This window comes from Hevea brasiliensis, chromosome 11 (genome assembly GCF_030052815.1).
Source record: "Hevea brasiliensis isolate MT/VB/25A 57/8 chromosome 11, ASM3005281v1, whole genome shotgun sequence".
Lineage (NCBI taxonomy): Eukaryota > Viridiplantae > Streptophyta > Magnoliopsida > Malpighiales > Euphorbiaceae > Hevea > Hevea brasiliensis.
The window spans coordinates 46,608,095-46,617,997 of NC_079503.1; the positions used below are offsets into that span (position 1 = coordinate 46,608,095).

Sequence of the window (9,903 nt, forward strand, 5' to 3'; positions counted from 1 at the left end):
AGGCTTCATTTCTCCAATCTTCACTTTCTCATAGATAGACAATGGCATCAGACTAACACTGGCTCCAAGATCACATAAAGCCTTATCTATACTGATATCCCCAATGTGACATGGTATGGAAAAACTTCCAGGATCTTTCAGTTTGGGTGGAAGCTTATTTTGCAAAATAGCACTGCTTTCTTCCGTAAGAGCTACAGTCTCAAATTCCTCCAATTTCTTCTTGTTAGATAAAATCTCCTTCAAAAATTTAGCATATGAAGGCATTTGTGCTAAGGCATCAGTGAAAGGAATAGTCACATGCAAAGACTTCAATACTTCCAAGAACTTCCCAAATTGTTTATCCAATTTCGCTTTCTGGAACCTTTGTGGGAATGGTAAAGGTGGCATGTAGGTTTTAGGTGCAACATATTTAGGTTCTTCCTCTTTGCTTTCCCTCTCCTTACTTCCTTTTTCTTCCACTGAATTTTCTTTCTCAGCTCCAAGTCTAACTTCAGCTTCAGTTTGTTCACCTCCTTCTCTGTTTTTCTCTTCTTCAATTTTCTCTTCAATCTTTTTATCTCCATTCTCCAATATTTTTCCACTCCTCAATGTAATAGCCTTGCAATGCTCCCTTGAATTTTTTGGCTGGCTAGGGAGCTTCCCAAATGCTTTGTTACTTGAAGAGCTAGCTTGTTGAGCTATTTGATTCTCTAACATCTTGTTGTGTGTTGCCATTTGATCCACTTTAGATGCTAATTGAGAAATCATTTCTTATTGACTTTGATGGCTCACAATTAGAGTTTCAATCATAGCTTCCAACCTAGCTGTCTTGTTTGGTTGTGCTTATTGTGGTAGAGGTGGAGCAGGTGCATTTTGAGGTTTAGAAATTCCAGGAGGAGGACCTCTATTCTGCTGAAAATTCTGATGTTATTGATATCCAGAAGATTGCTGAAAATTCTGATTTTGCCCTTGTCTACCTCCCCAAGAGAAATTGGGGTGGTTTCTCCATGTTGGATCATAAGTTGCAGAAAATGAGTTACCACCTGGTCTTTGATTGTCGTTTCCCACATAATCCACTTGCTCACTTGAAAAATCTTGATTAAGTGCAGAAAAATCTGCTGCACAATTGACATTTGCAGCTCCAACTTCTACTGAATTACTAGAACCTCTAGCTGAAGAATCTACTTTCATGCTTAGCTTGTCCATCTTCCTTATCAAAGCATCAAACTTAGCATTTATCATATTCATGGCATCAAGCTCAAACATACCAGCTGGTTTCTTGATTTCATTCCTCTCATAAGCAATTTTATCAAGAGCAGAAAAAGCTTCATCTTCAGATTTTTCCATAAGATCACCTCCAGAAGATGCATCAATTGTACTTCTAATAGCTGGTGAAACTCCATTGTAAAAGTGTTGAACAAGCATCCACTTAGGAATCCCATGATGTGGACATCTCCTTTGTAAGTCCTTGTACCTCTCCCATGCTTCATACAAGCTCTCATCATCTCTAGGTTTGAAAGAAGTCAGCTCATTTCTTAGCTTAGCTGTCTTGCTTGGTGGAGAATATTGAGCTAAAAATGCTTGAGAAAGTTCATCCCATGTTGTGATAGAACCCGGTGGCAAAGAATGTAACCACTCTCTAACTCGGTCCTTCAGAGAAAAAGGAAATAATCTGAGTCGAATTGCATCATCAGAAACTCCATTTATTTTCAATATATCACTGATCTCAAGAAAGTGTGCTAGATGCACATGTGGACTTTCACTTGGATTTCCTCCAAATTGTGATTGTTGTACCATCTGACAAAGTGCAGGCTTCAGTTCAAAATTATTAGCTTCTACCCTTGGTCTTGTGATACTTGGCATGAAATCTCCAATGTTAGGATAGGCATGATCCTTCACAGAGCGGTTGTTATTGTTGTTGTTGGCCATTTCTTCTTGTAATTCCTCTTGCTCTTGTGCTCTTTCTTGTTGTTGTTGAGCTTTAATTTCAGCTTTTCTCCTCTTAGATTCTGCTCTGAAAGCTTTTGCTGTCTTTTCTATTTCTGGGTCAAAAAATAGATTGATTTTGTCACACCTTACCCCTCTGTAAGGCATAACATGATCCCGTAGTAGACCTAATGAATTACCAACTCCGTCTACTGATAACCCATTAAATACACTACAAGGGATTTTAAAAACTTTTCTTACTTCTTTTACAGTGGTGAGCACTATTTACAGGTGTTAAAAACTTTAGTGAATTGAGGTGAAACAACTAACTCATTTGATTTATTTGGAATTTCTGTAAAAATTTTGGCAAGGTGCCATTTGTATTTTGGATAAAACAGTTCTTCAGAAAACCTGTAAAAAAGCACTTCAATAATTTTCCAAATCTCAACTCCAATACATTTCTCAACACAACAATTTATCAACACAATTTCATAGGAATTTTTCAAAGTCCGAGATAAGGAAATATAATACAACTTTTACAATCCAAAACACTCATAATTAATTTACAACTTCAAGGTACAATTTAATTTACAACTGCTCAAAACCAAAAAGAAAATATACATACAGTGTCATACATTACAGTACAAAAAGCAAAAGCGGTATACTCAATATACCAGGTAATCCCTCGCTGGATGTATATGCAGCCTAGTCTGCTTACTGTCTATCTCTCTACTGCAATGACAATAAAAGCTATCATTTGAGACAATGTCTCGATGGTGCACAACATTAACCAAATCCAATTTAAATCACAATTCATAAGTCATGTAAATAGTGGATACTTAAAATCATAATTAAATTCAAGACAATAATTGTCAACAAGAATTTAAACTCCATTTCTCAATATCACAATAATTTTCCATAAGTCAGATCAGTTTGAATTCAAAAGGACGGATATGTCAATGAGAGTTTAAATCCATTTCACAATCTCACAATACACATCAATAAATCACACACACTTAATCATGATCCATAATTCAATTCATCCCAAAAGCCGATGGCTAATGAGGTATTCAATTCATCCCAAAAGTCGATGACTAATGAGGAATAACATGGCTAGCTAGCAAAAATATGAGTACTCATTCTATTCGTCCTCAACAGGCACACACCTCAACACTTCAGCCAGAGAGGGAATTCAATTCATCCCACTAGACAAGCTAGAGAGGAATACAATCAATATACATGATAGCTGTGGGTTCAAACCATTTCTAATGCTGTTTAAGGAATAAGTATCCATCAATGTCATTCAAACCATTTTCACGATTTCAAACTATTCACAATATTTTTCAATCAATAAATATTCCTCAAACACATTTCCACAATTTAAAATAATGATATATAAATAATCAATATTTATTTCCATTGAAAATAATTCAAAAGAAAGCAGTTGTTGTGCACAAACCTCGATATTTGTCTCCTGGTCTTGACTCGATATTTCTTTCCCTTTTCTTTGAGTCCTTGTTAAGCGAGAAACACAATTTGAAGTGTTTGATTACCAAATTAAACTATCTCTATCGATGGGGTTTGGTAAATAATGCACTGAACTCAATTATTCGCTTAATCACCTAATATACTGACCCTCGATGCGTTTTAGGTAAATTAGGTTTTAGTGTCGTTAATATGTCACACTCGATAGGGTTTTAGGTTTGGTATGTTTTACCAAAGTCATTTCCTCGCTTAGTGCCTTTTAATGCAAATTGCTGGATTCCAGGACACTGGTTTGACCTAACCGGACGATCTAGTTCCCTCGGTTTTCGGGTCTCAGTCGAAACTACAAACTTGTAGATCTAGGTCTTATTGCACGCGGTGCAAAATTTCAGGTCAATCCGAGTTAAGTAGACCAAGTTATGGTCATTACACTATTGCTGGTCAAGTGGTACCATTTTAGGTCAATTTTAGGTCAAATTGGTCAATTCTGGTTCGGCCAGTTTTTGGACCCGAACTTGTGCAAGTTGTTTGACTTGCTTATGGTCATTTCTGGGCTTTGGTGTCTTCATAAGACTTGTAGGTATGGGTCTTAACTATTCTTGGTCAAAATTTCAGGTCAATTGGACCTGGTTTGAGTGAGTTATGGCCTAAACACTCACTGCTGCCCAATTTGTCATTTTTCAGGTCCTAATTGCACCTAATCCGAATTGGTCATTTTTTTAGGTCACCTTGCAAGCAGAATTTTGGCATGGTTTCTCAATGAAAGTTGGCACATTTTGTGCCTAGTTTCACCTCAAATTGGTCTCATACCAATTGAGGTTACACATTCAAGGTTATAGGCTAAAATATACACTGCCCTCAATATGCAATTCACATCCCAACTTCAAACACACACTTACCTTTGCAAGGTTTACTTCCATACCCTACCAAACTGTTTTGGCACATTACCAAAAACATTTTCTACATTACATAAGCATTATTTTGGGCAGATTCCAATCACCCTCAACACACCAAATATCATTCACAATTACAATTTCTAAGTACCATTACAAACACCTAAACATTACAAACTTTACATACACTTTACAATGTAAATTGACATACATATCATCAATCCTTCTAGGTCAATATGCTGCCCACACTCCCTTCAATATACACCATTATTCAAGTGTCCACAAGCTGCCACAATTCATTCATCAACATCACATTGCCGTACCATATGCCAATTCCCATCAAAGTGCATCATTCACCATATATACATGCATTAAATCACTAGGTTACTAAATCACCATGATTAACATTATTTCTCATCAATTATATACACAAATACCTCATCAAAAACGTGACCCATGGCTGTCCAAAATGGCAAAAACAATAACCCTTCAAACTCAAAATTTTCCTTCACCAAACCAATACCCATAACATGCATAAAAACTTTAACAAAGGATTTCTTAAAAATGCAAACTTACCTTTATTTGTAACTTGCTAAACCTTCACCAAACTTCTCAAAATTAGTATCAATATCTTCCTTGTGGTGTGTAGACCATTTTTCATGAAAGAACCTAAGAGAATGGAGTTGAAATGGAGAGGAAATGAAGCTTAAAGAAAAACGTCAATGGAGTTTCAAGGTTTCTTCAATTCGGCCATTTGAGAGAATTTTGAGGAAGATGGAATTTCAGATGGTGAGTGGACCATATCAGCCATATTTCAATGATAAATTAATCCTATAGTGGTCCACTAACTAAAATTAAAACATATTATAAGTTAACTTTCAATTAATCCACATTTAACCCATTATTTCCACTATTTATTTTAGGTACCATCAAATTCATTTTTCATTTCATTTTCTAAGTGTAATACTATTTATTTTTAATGGACATTTAGGTCAAAATACAATTCGGGATGTCAAATGACCATAATGCCCTGTTCGTGGCTTTCCGATTTTTCTGTAACAATCGTATTTTGTCTGCTTTTTCGATTTCTCACTTTTCTTTGTACTAATTATTTAATTTTTCTTTGATCTTTCTAATGATATTTATACTTCAATAAGGGTCTATTTATGTCCAAAAACATTTTCCGTGGTTCCCCGATCCGAGGTTGGTCAACGGTCCACGCCGTGACCTCCCGGTGCGGTCACCCATCGCTAGGTTTCCCGGCTCACTTACTCGGTTACATTTCTTTGCTATGATTTTTCCTTTGTTTTTCTTTTCTTGTATTTCATTATTTTATGTCTCCTCACTCATATTGAAGTACGGTTCTAGGCATCCTAGCTGTCCGGACAACACCGTCACCGGAGCAGTGAGCACTCTAGAACTTTGGGGTGTTACAATTCTCCCCCTTAAATAAATTTCGTCTCGAAATTTTACACAGCATTAGTCTCTGAACAGTGTGGGTGCTGTCTCCTCATATCCTCTTCACGTTCCCAAGTTGCTTCCTGGCCTGAATGATGGTTCCACAGCACTTTAACCAGGTGTATCTGTTTGTTCCTCAGCTGTTTCACCTCATAAGCCAGAATTTTTATGGGTTCTTCCTCATATGAGAGGTCTGGATTTACTTCAATCTCTTCAACTGATAGTACATGAGATGGGTCTGATCTGTACCTCCTTAACATGGACACATGGAAGTCACGTGTATCCTTGCTAGCTCTGGAGGTAATGCCAACCGGTATGCTAAAGGACCCACTCTTTCCGTAACTTCATATGGTCCGATGAAACGAGGACTCGGTTTCCCCCTTTACGCCAAATCTCATAATCCTCTTTCAAGGAGAAACTTTGAGGAATACCTTATCACCCATCTTGCATATTCAATATCTCTTCTCTTGAGATCAACATAGGACTTACGGCGATGCGATGCGACCTTGAGCCTATCTCTCGATCAATTTGATCTTTTCCTCTGTCTCTTTGGACAATTTACGGTCCAATCATCTTCCTTTCACCTACCTCATCGCAACATAAGGGAGTTCTAAACTTTCTGCAATACAAAGCTTCATATGGAGGCATCCCTATGCTTGATTGGTAGCTGTTGTTATAAGCAAACTCAATCTAAGGCAAGTGTGTATCCCAATTACCTTCAAATTCAATCACACAAGCCCGTAGCATATCCTCCAATATCTGAATAACCCTCTCGGTGGCCATGCATGCGTGGGTGGAATCTTTGTCTTTGAAGTTCAATCTAGTTCCTAGGGCTCTCTGAAGACTACCCCAGAATCTAGAAGTGAACCTAGGATCTCTGTCAGACACAATTGCTATGGCACTCCATGCACTTTTACAATCTCATATATGTACAATCGGCCAATCTTTCCGGGCTATAGTCCATCCGGCGGCAAAAAGTGAGCGGACTTGGTCAATCATCAACTATAACCCATCTTGCATCATGACTACTCTGTGTCCTTGGAAGTCCTGTAACAAAATCCATAGTTATTCGTTCCCATTTCCACTGCAGTGCGACAAAGGATGTAACAAACCAGTGGAACTTGATGTTACGCCTTTACTTGCCGACAAGTTAGGTATTTTGAAACGAATTCATCTATATCTCTTTTCATGCCCATCCAACTGTAATGCTCTTTCAGCCCTCTGTACATTTTAGTTCCACCAGGGTGCATAGCAAATGGAGACTCATGTACTTCCTTCAAAATGGTTTGTCTCAATTCCACATCACTAGGAATGCACACTCTGCCCTGATGTAGCAATAAACCATCATCTCTCACAGAGAATTCGGGTTTCTTGCCTGTGAACTTCTTTCGTGACTTCCGATATTTTTCATCACTCTGTGCGACCATTACGATCGATCAATCAACACCGCTGTACATGCCATGCAACTCTTATCTGTCCCTCATCATCAACCTCTAAAGCGGCATCTTTGTGCTTTCAATTCATATACCATGGACAAAGGAGATACTCGAGACTTGCCATAGTCTTGCGACTTAAGCGTCGACCACCACATTTGCTTTTCCTGGCTGATAGTCTATTAAGCAATCATAATCTTTAATGAGTTCTAGCCATCTCCTCTGCCTCAAATTCAATTCCTTCTGGGTACCTAAGTACTTCAAGCTCTTGTGATCTGTGAAGATGTAGCATTTCTCTCCATACAAATAGTGTCTCCAGATCTTCAGAGCAAAAACAATAGCTGCTAACTCCAGATCATGTGTTGGGTAGTTCCTCTCATGCGGTTTCAGCTGGCGTGATGCATAAGCAATGACATTCCGATCTTGCATCGATTACAGCCTAACCCATTGTGAGAAGCATCACTATAAAGCGTGTATTCTTTACGGAGTAGGTAAAGTGAGAAGCTGAGCTTGATTAAGCACCTCTTCAACTCATCAAAACTTTGCTGGCATTTATCAGTCCACTGAAATTTCACATCCTTCCGAAGCAGCTTGGTCAGTGGAGAAGATAACATAGAAAACCCCTTCACAAACCGACGGTAATATCCAGCTAAACCCAGAAAACTGCGAATTTCTGTGATGTTCCTTGGTGGTTTCCAATTAAGGATAGCTTCTACCTTGCTGGAATCTACCTTGATCCCTTCAGCTGACACAACATGTCCCAAAAAGGAGATTTCCTTCAGCCAAAATTCACATTTCGACAATTTGGCGTGCACTGTTTCTCCCTTAAAGTCTGCAGATAACTGCGGATGTCGATCATGCTCCTCTGCACTCCTCGAGTATATCAAAATGTCATCAATAAACACCACCACAAATTGATCAAGATATGGTCTGAAGATAGTGTTCATCAGATCCATAAAAGCAGCTGGAGCATTTGTTAACCCGAATGGCATTACTAGAAACTCATAGTGGCCATACCGAGTTACGGCGATTTTGGGATACTCTGCTCTTGCACCTTCAATCGATGATAACCGGATCGCAAATCAATTTTGGAGAATCTTCTGCACCCTTCAATCGATCGAGCGGATCATCAATGCGAGGCAATCGATATCATTCTTTATTGTCACCCTATTCATCCGCTCAGTAGTCAATGCATAAGCGGAGAGTACCATCCTTCTTCTTAACAAACAACACCGTGCTCCCCAAGGTGACACACTAGGCGGATGAAGCCCTTTTCAAGTAATTCTTGTAATCGTATCTTCAACTCCTTCAACTCTGCTGGTGCCATTACGTATGGCGTTATGGAGATTGGATCCACACGAGCGAACATTAATTTCAAAGCGCACTTCTCTTTCCGGAGGTAATCACGGCAATTCATCAGAAACACATCCGAAAGTCATATCTTGTAGGGATGTCCTTCAATCTTTGGACTCCCCACTTGGGTGTCTACCACATGTGCCAAGTATGCTTCACACCCTTTTCTGATCATTTTTCTGGCTAGTGCAGACGAAATGATGTTGGATGGCAATATCTGCCTCTCCCCTTGTATCACCACATTCATCTTGAGGAGACCAAAAGTGGTATCTTGATCTCTGATCAATCATGGCATGATGCCTAGCTAACCAATCCATGCCCAAGATGATATCATAATCTCTGAAGGGCATTTCAATGAGATCAGACAGGAAAGTGTGCCATTGGATCACCAAAGGACAATCTCTATACATTTTATTAACCCTGACCTCCTGTCCTAGCGGACTTGTTACTAGCACCTCAAAGTCCATTTTTGTACATGGAACAGCAATGCAATCAATGATGCTAGCACTCACATAAGAATGTTCACTCTCATTAGTGCATATTTATACTGTAATGTACTGTATGTATCAAACAATGATAATGAGCAGTTGTACTATGCAAAAAAGAACATTCAAATAACAGGTGAAAACGGAATTTAAAAACTTTGCTCTGATACCACTAAAACATGTCACACCTTACCCCTCTGTAAGGCATAACATGATCCCGTAGTATACCTAATGAATTACCAACTCCGTCTACTGATAACCCATTAAATACACTACAAGGGATTTTAAAAACTTTTCTTACTTCTTTTACAGTGGTGAGCACTATTTACAGGTGTTAAAAAATTTAGTGAACTGAGGTGAAACAACTAACTCATTTGATTTATTTGGAATTTCTGTAAAAATTTTGGCAAGGTGCCATCTGTATTTTGGATAAAACAGTTCTTCAGAAAACCTGTATAAAAGCACTTCAATAATTTTCCAAATCTCAACTCCAATACATTTCTCAACACAACAATTTATCAACACAATTCCATAGGAATTTTTCAAAGTCCGAGATAAGGAAATATAATACAACTTTTACAATCCAAAACACTCATAATTAATTTACAACTTCAAGGTACAATTTAATTTACAACTGCTCAAAACCAAAAAGAAAATATACATACAGTGTCATACATTACAGTACAAAAAGCAAAAGCGGTATACTCAATATACCAGGTAATCCCTCATTTGGATGTATATGCGGCCTAGTCTGCTTACTGTCTATCTCTCTACTGCGACGAGAATAAAAGCTATCATTTGAGACAATGTCTCAGTGGTGCACAACATTAACCAAATCCAATTTAAATCACAATTCATAAGTCATGTAAATAGTGAATACTTAAAATCATA

At 38.1% G+C, this 9,903-nt stretch overlaps 1 non-coding gene across 1 annotated transcript; it reads left to right on the forward strand.

Moving 5' to 3' along the window:
• Positions 1-1,414: 1,414 nt before the first annotated feature.
• LOC131171038 (small nucleolar RNA R71) lies at positions 1,415-1,521 on the forward strand. Its single transcript, XR_009141792.1, has one exon. It is a non-coding gene; the product is annotated as a small nucleolar RNA R71 (small nucleolar RNA).
• Positions 1,522-9,903: the final 8,382 nt, after the last annotated feature.